The 15,860-nt window shown below is 37.9% G+C and overlaps 1 protein-coding gene across 2 annotated transcripts in view; it reads left to right on the top strand.

Annotated features, from left to right (window-relative positions):
- RASSF8 (Ras association domain family member 8) overlaps window positions 1–15,860 on the top strand; it is an 89,559-nt gene that overhangs the window by 20,521 nt on the left and 53,178 nt on the right. The window contains exon 2 of one of the 2 annotated variants that reach the window (XM_056340777.1): window positions 295–406. The exons of the other annotated variant lie outside the window; for it this stretch is intronic. The gene's annotated coding sequence lies outside the window, so the exon portion shown is untranslated. The remainder of the gene's footprint in view (window positions 1–294; window positions 407–15,860) is intronic. 2 annotated transcript variants of the gene reach the window in all.

Here is a 15,860-nt window from a genome sequence, read left to right on the forward strand (position 1 = left end):
GTTCTAAAGCAGTGCCTGAGATCTTAACTTAGAAGAGATGTCTCCTAAACATTTAAGGAAAGTATTTGCAATTAAGAACTTAGATCTAATTTTGTGTATTTTAGGATTTCTTTTATCTGACAGAAGTATCAGTTTGTTTGTTAGTATATTTTTTCCCTTTAATGATCACAATGTCAGTAAACTAAGTATCAGGAGTGAAAAGGGAGAATAGTTTGATTTGGACGTATTCTTCTGTCATGAGCTGAAACCTTCTGGAAATCTATCTTTATGCCTGAATTCACTTTTTAATTCCAGATTTCAGTGTGCTTGCTGGTTCCGGTGCAATTTAGCAGCCTTGTTTAAGGAGAGGTTGTCTTGGGAACATGCAGTATCGCTGCTGTGATGGCCTTGTTCATCATCTCTTGAGGTAGGAGGTCCCAAGTTCATTCTAAAATATGGGGGATTCTTTCCCCTGCTGTGATGGCTGGAATTCAGTTGTTGGAATTTGCCAATATAAAACCAGGAGCTGGTAGCAAAAAGACATGAGTTTTTCTTAGAACAGAGATAGAGGGCTGGGGGAGAAAGAGCCAGAAATAACCATAATGGAATAATTCTGTTTCTACTTGTAAAGACTAGGTGTAGCCAAGAAAACCTGTTTGTATTAAGTTTGCCTTATATTTGAAAGGTGTTGCCAAAATGATTATTTGGCAATGACTTCTGTTCTCTGTTCCAGCAGTCAGTAAGTCTAAAAGCTAAAGACAATTTTTTAAGAAGGTACATGTACAAGGTAACCTTTAGTTGGGGAAACACTCCCAAACTACCTGCAGCTAAATGCAGAAGCAGTAAGTAACCCAGTGGAGCATCTAATCTTCTTCAAAATCTTACTTGAAGAGGTGCTTTAACATAATAATCCTTTCCTCCTGCTGGTGTTTCTTGTCTTGCACATGAATTTAAATGAATAAATATGAAAACCTCAAGTAAACTTAAGCACACTTTCTCTTTGTATGTAACAGGTGTTATTTAAAGGGCCAAACCAGGATATCTGTGTAGCTAGTTGGGCAATTATTCAGCTGCTGCTTATCCAAGTGAAGAGGTTATTCAGCTGCTTGTTTTATCCCGGTTGCTCAGTTCTCCCATGATTATTTGACTTCCCTCCACTTCCGTAGGTAACATTTTTGAAAAAATATTTTTTAAAAAAATGAGTAACAATGGGAAAGGTGAGTATTATAGCATAAAAGCCTTGTCGCGCAAGTGTATCGTAGCTGACTGATTCAAAATCTTGTGAAGTTTTGTTCCTCTCAACAATTGAGAGTAATCTTATGTTGTTTTTGCAGAAAATGGTTTCTGTCCATTGTCCATTGTTCAACGGTCATGCAATTTGAGCATTACAGGCAACGTTTACCAGGGATTTTGCTGTTTATGCTTTGTTCAGTGTATGTAGAAAGCTAAGATGCAGATAAACAACTTTAGAAGCAGAAAAGCGCTGAAACCTCTTTCCTCTTTCCCACTTCCATGTAATATGTTTAGATAATAGACATAAACACAATCATATATAAATGTAATAAGATAATCTTGTTTCTGGTGCTTTTAGACAGTTGTTGATACCAGTAAGTTGCCATCTCCTCCACCTGAAATGTAAGAACTGAGATTCTCATTCACGTCATTCTGTCATTCTTGGACATAATTTGCTTACTAATAGTCATACTACTTACATTATGCTACTTATTTTTAGAAGGCTCAAGGAGTTATGTTGTAATTGAATTACTGTGAAGAGGGATCTGATCCATTATCTAGCACGTACGCAGTCCTGGTCAAAGGGCTTTTAATGACATTAAATAACAACCTCATTAGTACTAGGGATATACATGTTTTCCCCAGAATTGTAGTTTAAGAATTTCAAGCACAAAAAAAGCTAGCAGTGTCTGATAGTCTTATAACACAGCTGAATGCAACAGAAAGCACTTGAGCTGCTCTGGGTTGTAAGCATTTGGCTATTCTATCCCTAAAGTAGGCAGGGGCTTGTACTTGACAGTAACTGATTTTACTTTGTAGGACTTCATGTACTATGCTGTCAGTGAAAGCAGACAAAATTAAAAGCTCTTTTGTGCCTCTTGTGTATCTTTGAACACATGCTAATGTTAGTAGTGGCCGACCTGCAGTTTATATTTGCTTCTAACTTTCATCTTGAAGAGATGAAAAGCTCCTTTTGCTGCAGACAATAACACCAATTCATTCAACCTTGGATTAAAAAAACTGGTTTTGCCTTGGTGACTTAGCTCTAAATCTTACATTTCTAATACTTATAGTCCATAAACCATGCTATGAAAAGAATTTTTGGTTGGCTTTTCAACTAATATACATAAGAAGCAAATTCTGAAGTCCTTGGAATAGTAATTGTGATTGGTTTATGAGCATACTTAAACCAATGGATTTCCTATGCACCCCTTTATGACAATGTAAATGTCTCTGTGTGTAGTTCCAGGTTTATTTTGGGCAGTGTGTATTTAATGCGGTTGGATAATAGAATCAACCTTTGTGCCCCAAATGATACTTCCTTTTGGTGTCTTAATAGCTATTCTGCGGTATTGTGTCCTGCTCTTATTTTTAATGTGAAACATTTTTAGAGTTTAATGTTGATGTCAAGGCACTGCTTAGTCTGTTCTTCTCCTTCATAGAACACATGGATCTGGGAATTCACCTTCTGTAACTGTGTTGTAACTTGCCTTATGGGGTACTTTGTATTTGACCTCACATGATGCAGCAGGCCAAAGGCCAGCGATGTTGGTTCTGTACTTTCAAGGGATGACTGGTTTGGTGTGTAAGCACTGAACTGGATTGCGTGTGGATTACTTCTTTCTGCTGCAAATGAAAATAAAACATTTCATCTTCCCCCTTCCTCCAGCAGCACCAACTAAAATAGGGTGAATGGTGATGAACGGATCCTAATTTGTGGCTTATCCAATGAGCCATTTGGCTCTAGCGTACCGATATAGGCCCACCTTTCGTGTTTTAGAGATGGCCAGCGTTTTGTTGAAAAGAATGACATGCTGTACTTGTACGTGCTGCCCGGCATTTTGCCACATGGTTTCGGTTTAATGACTTGTTCTTCATTTTGTTTTGCCTGCAGCTCATTTAACGTTTCCCAGAAGGTATTCCAGCATGGAGTAGCTATGGGGAGGAATATCTGTGCTTGTCAAAGACACCTCATTTATACAGCCTTGAAGATTCACATTGCTGCCTGTGAAAGTCAGCTCTGCAAGTTAAGAATGAGCTGGTTTGCAGTTGCAGTAATCATGGAGATCTGTGTCCAGATGCTTACAAAGCCTGAGGCATATTTGGTGACAAACACTTCAGTTACCTTCTCCAGCTTGGTCCATATTGACCTCTGCAGTAAGAGAATAGCAGCACTTTCCTCTATCTTCCAATTGCTGTGACCTTCTCCAGAACATTGCAAGGTTCTTGGGTTGGTTTTAGCTGAGTTTTTGAAGTGTGTATTATTGCTGTGTTTTTAAATGAGAATAGGTGGTGGTCTGTGCATCTGAGGAGTTTTCTGCACTCTGCATTCAGTCTAATTTTTGTGTTTCTTTTTGGATAAAACATGTACAAGAGATTTCTTTTCTGGATACATTGCTTTATTTTGGTAAATGAACTTAATATACTAAATGATGGAATGAAAGCAAATATTTGCAAAAGGAAATGATGACTTCGGTGTGTTTTACCCTTCAGGTTTCCCTGTGAGGCTGCCATCTACGCCTCAGACTTCATCTACAGCAAACCTGCTGCTATGATCAAGGGCTTTTCTAGGACATAAGATGCCACAATATTAAATATTGTGGATATCTTGTGAATAGATATCACATAGCTGAAATACAGATATAATTTATAATATCGAATGGATGATGTACTCTTAATAATCAAGTGACAGTAGTCTTGCTTTTATTGGGTTAGTCAAGTAATGTAAGCCAATTTCTATTAACGTTGGCTAGGAAACAAGCTTGAAACAGAGTAACTTTTCAGTTGGATTGCTACCAGCTTCCTATGCTGGTAGCACTACTGCAAAAATAAAATAATTGTTGGTCTATTAATGACACACTACCAAGAAAATGGTGATTCTGATTTTAATGCATTTCAAAAAATTATTAACAATTCAGTAACTGGTAATATGTTGTTACCTATTAACACTTCAGTTTTGGTAGCTTGGGAGGCTTCATTCTAAAACCTGGTATTTTTTTTTCAGTTTTGTTTCCAAGAATCAAACATTAAGAATATGGTTTTTCAATTATATGTTTTTGTTTGGTTTGGGGACTTTTTTGTGTGAATGTGATAACTTAATGTCTTACGTGTAATGTTTTTTTTTTTATTATTATAAAGAGTTCTTTTGGAGGTGACTGAACCAATGTTTTTCTCCTATCTTACTTCCATCTTAAAAATTATTTGTGTAACAAAGAAATAATTGCATGATGGTGCCTGGTCACTTCTTCTGAAATCTAGTAATTACATTCATAGGGGTTACGATGTCCTATGCAAAGTGTGTGCTTTCCTACATCAAATTAATCTCAAGGACAGGAAGGACAAAAATACCTGAAATAGCGTAGAGAGATAAGACTTACATTTTCAAATGAAAAAGACAATGTCCTTTCTAAAACATATCTGAGAAATTGAAGTGAATAGTAAGGGTGTCTGTGCATATTAATGATGGAGTTTGTTTTTTCCTCTACTACACATCAAATATAGATAATTCTTGTTGCTCCTGATTGTCATCACTGTTGGACATAGCCTTAAGAATGTAGCAACCTCCTCTTCTGAAAGTTTTCCTGTTGAAACAGAAAAGTAATGTTTTACCCTGCTCTCGGCTGTGTGGCTGCAGACAGCCCCTTTTGCCTTCTAGTAAAGAAGGCACAGTGAGTATGAGCATGCATCCAGTGCGTGGAGGGGGTGGGACTCCAGATGTGCTTTGCTGAAGACCTAGATGTCAAAAGAATCTCTTCTTTCCATCAATTGAAAAGCTTTTCCAGGTCGTATGATGCTTTGCTGTCTAGATGAACTCCTCTGCTGTAGCTGGGAGTGTGCCCTTTCCACACTGTTACTGGTGGTGCCTGATGCCACTGGGCTCTCACATCTGCCTGGTGAATGCTTGAAGAAAAGCTAGCTGGTTTCTGCCTTTTGCAGATCTCCCCACCCCTCTGTGCTGGTGATACGTCTTAATTTCTGAAAGTAGCATGCTTTCCCTGTGCTACATCAAATCTTTTTAAGTTTGGGGTTTTTCTGTGTGTGGTGGTGTAAAAGCTGTGGGTCAGCTGTTGTATTTTTCTATCAATTCTAGCAGTCTATTACTTGTTGTAAGGGAAGACTTGCTCCTGAAAATGCTGATAAGAGGCTGTGCTAAGCAGTGAATGCAGTCACATTTGAGTTGTGTAGCGCAGGTTTGAAAGCTCAGTGGTATTACATTGCTTTGTTGGTTTTTTCCCCCCCTTCATTTCATTTCTGAATGCCTCCTGTGAAAGCTTTTAAAATCTTACTGAATGCTTTGCTGACTGTTTTCTAGTAGTTTTGTGAGAATTATTAATTTTCCTGTGATAATCATATCATACATACAGAATTTTTTTAAAACTACTAACCTGTCCTCTGTACCTCTTCTTGCAGTCATGCCTGCCTTGTAGATCTGGACTAACACAAAGAACAATTAGCTACAGTGCTCCTGAAAGAAATTTGGCAAAGGAAACTTGTACTGACTTAAACTGTTAGATTTTGGGAGCAAAATAAGTCTTTTATGTCAAGTGATACATCTTGGTTGCAAATTAAAAGTGATTCTGTTGTTACCTGTGCTTTCTTTAGCACAGAGCATCCACTTGGCAAGTCAAGATTATTAAATAGTGTTGCTGCCCTTGTAGCTGGTTTGTAGACCTTTACTCCAAAAATGAAGTAATTAACAGTAGTTTCAGTTAAACTCTGGTATTGGAAATACAGCGAAGTCTCAACACAGGTTGTTGGTGCTATGGCAGAAAACCACTTTTCATTCCACAATGCAGAATTAGTTAGCTGTAGTCGATCAGGTAGAAAAAAGATCAGTCATTATTTTTGTGCTTCTGTCTGCAAAGAGAATGCTTAATCACTGCGGCTGAATTTAATATCATGTGCAACTGGTGTATTGTATTATAATAAGTTATAGGTTGATACTTTCCTTTTTTGTGGAGCTGAATAAAATTTTTATTGCTGTAGATGTATTTCTTCTTTCCAACTGAAGCTGAACTCTGACATCTTCCAGTAATTATAAACACCAATAGGTAGTGAAGACGTTTGAATGTTGGTTTTAATTCAAGCAATTAAAATGTTGTTATTGTATTGAAAAGTAGCCCATTTTCTAGCTATGAAGTGGTGTTTTCACTTAATATTTGATTAATCTTAGAAACTGTGTATAATGTACTTTAAAGTTTCTAATAGTTTTAAACCGTAACATGCTAATACTAAGTCAAAGAGTTGGTGCATTCTTAACATAATGCTTGATCTGAAATATTAATAACTGACTTGTAACTATGTCTCTTCACAAAGCATTTATTTAAAGAGGAAGCAGAATAGATTTTTCACTTGATAGGGCAACAAGAAAGCACACAGAAGAAAAACAAATGCAGACCCTCTGGGGACATCACTACTCTTTTCTTCCCAATGGAAGTTTAGGTGCCTATATGGCATTTCCATAAGGACCTACTAGGTGAGATATTGCCCTCTTAAGTGCGTTATTGAGGCTTTTTACAGGCACTATGACTCCCTGCTTGATTGGGAAATGGATGTTATCAATAGAGTAATTACTGTTTTGTGCTAGTCTCTTTAGAGGTAGAAGTGTCTTATGTGAGAATTAGGGGAGGGGAAAAGGAACCATACAAATTCATACTCAGTAGGTGTCTTGAGTAAACATAAAAATATTTGTGTGTGAACTTTTCTGTTCAGCTGACAGCTACAGAAGATCTAGAAATTGGGGAGCGTTTGAAGGTACAGTGAAATACTCTGATCAAGTAATCTGTGTAAATGATGAAAAGAGCAGTGTGGAGGTGGAATAAAAGCAGCTTCTCTAGTGTGTAGTACACTAGTGATGTAGGACAACTACGGATTTCTTTGGAAATGCAGTTGGTACTGTTTGCTGTTCCTTGTTGTTCTTGCAGCATTATAAAATACTTAAATCTTGGAAGAAATGAATCTGAACTGTAGGTAAAGGCTGCCAGTAGTGGTGGTGGGAATGGTATTATAAGAATTGGGGCTAGAGCTGGTGAAGCATCCTTTAAGCAGAGGTTATTCTTTTGGAATACAACTGTGAAGTAGATGTCTTACTACATTATCTCTGTAGTGTTTCAAAAGAGACTTGAGAGACTAAGGGCTCTGACACACTGAGTTTTTTTATTTATGATAGTTTAACAAGCTACTATCTGTCTGCTGAGCTGTGGTAATTTTGTGCAGGTTCTTAATCCATTGTCATTCAAGTTAAAATGCTTTAGTATAAACTTCTTTGCTTAACTTTTAGTCTATTTTACTTTACACATAGAGGATCAAATCTAGCAGCTTCTAGCTCATTACTACACTACATTTTTTTAAGCCTGGCATTTGTCTCTGCATAGCAAGTTGAAGTCATTTGGAAACTTCACATGTCTTTAGGTTAAATCTTTGAATGTAACCCTTTCTGATTTGCTGCCTTCTCCAAAGAAATCTTGTCCAACGTTCATATGATTCATACCACTATTCCACCATGAAACGGCTTTGTGGTTAAGCTGTTAAACTTGCCACAGTGTCTACATACAGCGGGGAGCCTTACTCTGGCCACTGGGTGAGATGGGATGCTAGGTTAGCTGAATATGTGATTGGACCTGCAGCTGGCTGTTCTTGGGGTGTTACTGGAAAAAATAAGTAGTAACTGTTTAAGGTAGATCTTCTCCCTTAACTTTCTCTTTTGAAACCCTTAGACCAGGGATAGTTGAAACACTGGCTTCAGCCCAGTGCTGGCTGAAATGTCAGTGCTGTGCTCAATAGTGTACTACCTTCAGCAGGAATTATATTTGCGATATCAGTTAAATTCTTCTCGCTGTCAAGTTCTCATTGCCTTCAGTTGGAGCAAGACCAGCATTTTGTATGGTGTAATGACCGTGCACATGCAGTATCTAAGAGTCCTTTCTAAAAGAGAAGAGAAAAATAGTGCAATGAGATGGGAATGAGTGTTTTGAGTAACAGATGGGAGTTGAACGGGGAAACAATGAATCAGACCATTCATGCTGCTGATATAGGCCAAAAATGATTGAAGCTACTGATGTTTAAAGTAGTAAACCCAGATAGATACATTGGTTGGGAAGTGCTTTCATTTTCTCTTCATTGTTGGAGTCTGAGTTAAGTCCATTTGCAGTGAGGTTTATCTAGGGAAGGAATAGGCTGATTAGTTTGTAAGGCAGTATGCGAGTATCTTGTCTCACCTCCAAAGACTTTTCAGTAGAGGTCAGCCCAGGCATTAAACACTGAGCTGCTTATAGCTATAGCTGTATGTGCAGTGGTGGGAAAGGTGTGGGAAGTTGCATATTTACTAGTGGTTTATTTCCAAAGTGTTGCAGTATTAAATGCTGGCATAAGTCTTGCTTATTTGCTATGTATATATATAGAGTATATAATATGCGTATTATATACTGTGCAGTATTTGAGCTGGCAGTCATGGCAAAGCAATCCTGTCATGGGATAGCTCAAGTCTGGGGTTGCCTTTTTAAGTAATTCATTTTTTTCCACTTGGTATCTTAAGATGCTTTCATTAAGTTGCATGAAGAGGAAAAATCCTCAAATAATTTGCAAAGAAGTAGCCCTGTACTGCTCCTTTTGTGAAGAAGAGTATGGTCACTACAGAACTCTGCTACTTATAGTTTGGTTGTTTCTATCACAACTGTCTGGTGTACCCATAGCACTACTGTTTGGCTGTAGTAGCAAGGTAGTATTTTTAAATGAGTTGGGATTATACTTTTTCTAGGAACAAGCTCTGCATCTCATGCTCTAAAAGCCTTTTAGGTCAAAACATCCTATTCAGACTCGTTTGTCTTTATTTGCCATTTCAAAATCTTTTTTGTTGTTTATGAATGTTGATTTGAAAATATCCACTTTGCCATTGACTATTCTGGAAGTTTTGTATGTAGGTGGATTCCATTTGCCCTCAAGAGAGAAGCTGTCCTAAGGCCCTAATTAATTGTTTCTTGGTTTCCATTGTAATCCTGGAAATAGCAGGTGAGGGCTCATCAGAATTAGTGTAATTTGCATGGGATCTGAATCAGTGTTAACTAAAACCACCTCCAAACCTTGGGATACTAATTTCATTTTTCTTCTGATCTATTCCTGTCAGCTGTATGCTGGCTGAGGAGGAATGAGATTTGTAATACACTATCAAAAATGTTGACAATTTTGCAAACAGCTGAGGTTGGGGAGGAGGGGAGAAGAATTTGTTGAACTGTCTAGATGTAACTGAAAAAAGAGTTTCTATAAAACCACGTAAAAAGGTGGCAAAGTAGTGACTCATCAAAACAAGGAGACTTATTTTCATAGATTAGCAAATCTGGACGGCATATTTTTTGGCCACATAGCTTCAGGTTTCCCTTGACTGAGCAGTACTCTGAAGTCAGTGAGGATCTTTGGATCCCAACACAAACTTGGGAGTGGGTGTTTGGAACTGCTTCTTTCATCTCCCTGTAAAGGTCTTCACACTAACCCTGGGAAGTGGCCAACACCTACTGAAGCATTCCATGAAGTGTGTTGTTGTGGTGAAGGAGTAAAACTTTGTGTGCTGGTTTTTACATGTTGGCACATTAATGTTGCAGTACATCTTTACAACATGCTTACCTTAGAATTTGCAGCTTCTAGGCTTCAAACTGCAGAACTTTGCTTACCAGCCGTAGTGTGTATGCACCTTCCAGGTGTTACAGTGCATGGGACCTTTTCAAGGGGAATTTGCAGGGGGTTTGCTGGCTGGTGCTCTAAATAGACTTGTTGCCAAAGAAGTCTGAAAACAACAGACATGATAGACTTTATTATTGCTTTTCTCTCTATCTTGATTTTTTTTGTTTGTTTGTTCTGCTAATGGTAGCAGGATCTGAATCCTGCTTTAACTTTGAAGAAAAGCTTTCAATTTCTCTGGAACTATGTTGAGCACTTAAAATTAAGTTATGAGTCGTCTGGTCCCCTAGCAAAAAAAAAAAAGTAAAAATAAGTAAATAGTTGTTCAACTGTAAGGGAAGGGCTTTGAATATAAGTAGTAACTTCTGCCTTGGCCTGACTCTGGAGCTGATGTGAGGATTCCATTACTGAGTTTGAAAAATCTAAAAGAAAAATAATTTCCTGACCTGAAGTTCTCATGAAGAGAAAAGGCTTTGGGGACATGAAGGTTGTCTTTATTTCTTCCACTGTTCCAATGCTTGGAGAGTCTGATTAGCTTTTATTACATTCATTTTCATTTTGCTATACAACATACTTTTTAACCAACCCATTATCTTCTTTATTGTAATATACCTCTTTGTGGTTACTTTCCTTTTTGTTTGATCTATTAATCTTGAGCAATCGTCTGCAAAAATAGCTTTCTCCCTGTCTCCCATACCGTATCTTGCATTTACTCAATAGTGTATATCTGCTGACTTTTTCCCTTTTTCAGATAATTCAAGTAGCAAATGGCAGATCCCATGTTTATAAAACCCCTTGTTTTTAGCATTTGCATTATAGCCAAAATTAATTATTTGCATTGAACAACCATAGTGGTTTGAGATGTGAAGAGATTGATTTAAAAGTGACAGCACTAGCCCACACTATAAGCTGAACTGTAGAATCTCTTACGTGAGAGCAGCAGCAGTGAGCTAATATCTGCCAGGTTCAGTTTTGTTCATAGTGATGTTATAAAAGACATAGTAACTTGTGGTCAGTCTTAAACTTCTGCTTAAATTAATGCTATCTACATATATTTAGAGTTTGTTTAGCTTCATAGATATATCCTCAGGGTTGGGTTCTTCCTCCTCAACTGTAGGCAGAATATCTTGAGTTTTGTCTCTTTCTTTGCCTTTCAGATGAGCAGCCTGACATTTTTCTCTGGTCAGTCACAAAATAAATCAGATTTTTTTTTTTGTACTTCTGAGTTAGGGTTTTTAAAATTAGCCCTGTGTTTTTTTGGTTGTGGGTTTTTTTTCCTCTGAGTTAACATGTAACTGTCCGGTGATTTAAAGACATAGTCATCCTGTTGTTGTGAACTCGGAATTAAATCTCAGTTTTCATTAATTGTAAACCTAACGTAGCCTTGGACTGTAAAGTGTTGCTTGTTTCTTGATGACTAGTGGCCTTTTAAATGCTAACTTCATTTGCCAATGATACAAATTAAGTTTTGTAGTAGATAAAGCAAACCCTTGCTATTTACCTTTATACTATCAAATAAATTAATTTTGAAGACTTTAATGGCATAAATTGCCTCTTGGGTATTTGCTGGCAGCTGGTGCCTAGTTGGCCTTGGTTCTTCCAGGTTGTAATCAACTACTGGTAAGTGTCTAACTAGACATCACCATGACCTCTGAAACTGTTGTGGGGGTCTTGATTGCTTTCTACAATGTTTCTCTTAAGCTAATGTCTTTACTGAGACAAATCATATGGCTTCACTTCGGCTGTTTGAGATGGAGGGAAATGGCTTGTGATAGAGAGACATTTTTCTCCATCTCTTACAGATGTTTTACGCTTGCACCTATGCAAGTTCCAAGCATACTTAAAATTCACTGCACTGGGAGGATTGCTTCCAGACGGTTGATCAAACTCCTTTTGAAGGAGTGCAGCAAACACAGCAAAAATCTTGTTTTCCATTGACTCATTGCTAATTGCAAGGAAAGAAAAAGGTAGTTTGGCTTCTATTGACTACATAATGAAGTAAGAAATTAAAGCTGCAAACAAAAGTAAATCTATGATTATATAATAGCAGTTACTGTGATAAAACATTTATTCCTTTGATTAGTAACAGTTAAGACATGGTGTATTATAATCCCACTGATAAAATTTCCTTACTTGCTCAGGGAGGGGGGAGCATGACGACACAGGACACGCAGATGTTGGTTGAAGGTCTGATGAAGGATACTCTTTCAACAAGGACAAACGCTCATGGAAGAAGCTAGAAATTTGCAAGCTTTTGATTTTTTTCCAACTTTGCTTTCTGCAGGTGCCATCTGTGATTTTTTTTTCAAAACCATGAGATGCATAACAGCTGTATACTTCAGTATTTCACCCGTTACTATCCAGTGCGTGCTTTCAGTTGGAGATAGTTAAAGTTCATTTTATAGGAGCTATTTGCAGACACAAATTACCTGAGACTGCTACTTGACAAACTTGCGGAATTATTCTTATACTGAAATGGAGTTACTTTGTGTGTTCCAATATATGCAACAAAATGACATGTTGTTGTCTTTCCTGTGCATCAGCACAAAAAAACCCCCTAAGCTAGTGAAGCTTTTTTAAAAGAAGTTTTGAAATAAAGATCTCTTAACATATTGATGATAACAAAGTCTCTTTGGCCCTTGAGCACTTGTGTCTTTGCAGACAAGGCAAAGTTAAACCAAGAGGTGGGCTTTCTGGCATCTGTCACAACTGGAAATTTTTGTCTTGGTGTAGTCCTTTCTTTGTAGACGAACATGGGCACGCACAGGGAGGAGTTCGGGGCGCCCTGTTCTCTTAGCAGTGGTGAGCCATATGAAAGAGCTTGCATGGTCATTTCGTTGGTGCGTGTCTATTGCTGAACTGTCTGTGAGCTTTGGCTCTTCTAAGTCTGGATTTGGTTCCTGGCTCAGGTCACCATAAATTGAAGGGTGCCATGTGGGACAGGAAGAAGCGGAGCTGGTAGGGGGAATGGTACAATTTTTGGCTGCAGAGCTGATTTGTTTTCCTGTCACTGGAACTATGCACATTTGAAATAAGGAAAAGATGCGTTTGTGGAAATAAATGCAAAGGCTGTAGTGCAATGTGTGCCAAGATGGCAATTGCAAAAGAAAGCACTGCAGGCCTTTAGAAAGGGGCAGATTTTCTCCCTCACCAGTTTTTGCCACGATTGAGCACTGTCTTTACTGAATTGCTTCACTTTGTCTTGTGCAACTATAAGGCTGGAATCAGGGGGTTATTAAAAGTGGCACATAACCCTTTTTGTCAATTAAGAGTAACTGAAATTAATCTTCAAACCCTCTGACAAATCGCTGTTTTGTATGAGACCTTTCTTGTATCAAAAGGGTTAGTTGGAAATGCGGAGTGGTGTCTAATTCTAATGTTCTTAAAAGACAAAACTGACTTGAAACTGGATTTTTTTGTTGGTTTGGTTAATGCTAAACTGAACCAATTTGAATTTACATATAATCTGCAGTGACTGTTAATTCTGATATCTTAATTTTCTGTTCATGATGTGGATTCTGCAAACTAACTTACCTTGGTGCTGTTAGAAAAACAGGCTGAACCATCATACAAAATGATGCTATGTAAACAACCTATGGAAGCAGGAAAGAAAATCATGAAAGATTGCTGTTATCTTTGCAAGCAAAGGCCATTTTTTTTTTTTTTAAAAATAGAACAGGCTTTCCAGAATTGACTATAAATTGCTACGATGTGGAAATAAAAATTGTCTGGCAGTAACTAAAAAGTGAAGAATTGTCCTCAAGAATTGTAATATGGACTGAGGGGACTGTTGGACCATGCTTGTATTGCAGCTGCAGGCTGCATGCTAAACTGGTGTTTGCTACTAGTTGAGCTGTTACGCTGACTGAGACACAGCTCAGTGGCAAAGGAAGGGAAGTCTGGTTTTATTCTTAGTTCTACCTGCAATGCGTGTCCTTAACTAGAGTAATGCAAATAGAAGTTTTTTTTCTTTTTTTCAGTTACTCTCAGCCAGGCTTATCCTTAATGGAAATTAAAGCAAATACTACATTGTTGTGCTACCACTTAATGTATGCTACTACTTCTATGTCACCTAAATACCTGGATGACTTGCCCAACTATACTTTTTCAGAGATGTGTATTAAAACATGTATTATACATGTTTTAACTTGAATTGCTTTTTTTTTTTTTAAATGTCTTCCTGTGGTTCTAATGGCTAGGATTAATAACAGGAGCAAACTCAATGCACTTTCTGGTAACCTATAGTCTGAACAGGTCAGTGGATATGTGAATACACAGACCTATTCCTGATTTCTGCTGAACTCCACTTGACTGTAGTATTTTAATGTCTTTCTCTTCAAATATGCTTTCTCATAAGTGTGTTTCTGAGAAACGGTGCAAAATATTTACTCATATATAGGCATGGCAAGAGTTTGATGCTGTGTCTGAAGAATTAATAGTCGAGGGGGAAATTGTATGGTTTGTTTCAAATGGTGAGGCAGGCACGTAAAGTGGTGGAGCTTCTTGTTGTATTTTAATTTAAATCCACAGAGCAGAATTCAGTTGATAGTGAGCAAAAAAGGCAATCAGCAAAACATTAAATTTCAACAACAAAGCAAATTCTTGCTATGGCTTTGTCTTTTCTGCTGTTATGTTGGATAATTACCTTGAAGTGAGCCTGAATGCATCTGCCTACAGCAGTATAGCCAAGGTGGTGTTTTCTAAGGGTGGTCTCTGGTCAGTAGGTCTGCAGGAACCTTCACATTTGTAGGACTGCTGAAGGAAGCAGACAAAATCGTGCCTCCTGTCAGTAAGTGTAACGTTGCAATGCCTACTGTCTTAAGAAAACACAATGACAAGGAGAAGATAAAACTAATGGTTTCTGTGCTGTTACACTACTATTACCTTAGTATTTTTCCAAACAGAGTTGCACAGAATGTGTAAGGAGGTGAGGGAGTAGTATGGTACTTGCACAGCCTGTGGATGAGTCTTGATGGCTCTCCGTTGCATCAGCATGCCCATTTGGTCTTGGGGTAATTGTTACTTTGGGCTTTAATGACAGGTATTGCCAAGTAAAATGTTAGTAGTTTGGAGGAAGAGAAAACAATATGCTGTACCTGTTAAGTATTTTTCTTTACATTATGATTACCTCTTAGCTTATGTGTTGGGGCTGTCTTGGATATGTTATTTAAACAAAAAGAAAGAAAATAAAGTGCTTTTCTTTCCCTTTTCTCAGTGACTGGGACTCTAAAGTAGTGAATTCAAGCCTGTTCCTGGAAAGCGAAGTGTGGAAAGCAAATGCTGTTCACATACTTGCAAGGAGAGAACTGGGAGGCAGAACTCTTAAAAGTTCATGGTCAAGACATTTTTTTTTTATTAAGCTGCTTTATAATTTTGATTTCACTCTTTGATTTATGGACCAACATGATTTTTGTAGCACTTGCTTTTCAACACTTCAGTAGAGCTTAAAGAACTAGGATACCATGCTTGGGGAGTGAAGAGGGAGTAATTTAGGGTTGGATTTGAAGAGGTTATTATCCAAGTTTTTCTCTTCCTGGGAAGAGCTAAATAGTAGTAGCAAAGAAGCAACAACTTTTCTGACTAATGTAGAAAGTGACGTTAATGCTGTTGTTGCTGCTAACAAACACAGGATATGATTTAAAAAGCAAACACACAGAAGCATGGGAGTACAGACTGCGGCTGCTCGCTCAGATGTGACCGCAGGCTAGTGGTAGCATAGGCAGGACTGGAGATGAGCGGTCCGGACAGACATGGGACTGAACGATGCAGTGGAATCAGGGTTGGATAATTTCTGTGTAAATTTTGTTTAGGGTGTTAGGTGTCTCTGAAGAAGAGGAATAAACTTTTGATCTTGCTGTGGCTGGCTACCTTCTACAGTCAAGACAGGAACAAGTGACTGAAGTCAGTGAAGGCATCAACAGGTTGATGCGCCTTATATTTTTCTAGTAATGTGTCTTGCTTCAAGTTTGTATCACTTA

This window comes from Falco biarmicus, chromosome 5, assembly GCF_023638135.1.
Source record: "Falco biarmicus isolate bFalBia1 chromosome 5, bFalBia1.pri, whole genome shotgun sequence".
Lineage (NCBI taxonomy): Eukaryota > Metazoa > Chordata > Aves > Falconiformes > Falconidae > Falco > Falco biarmicus.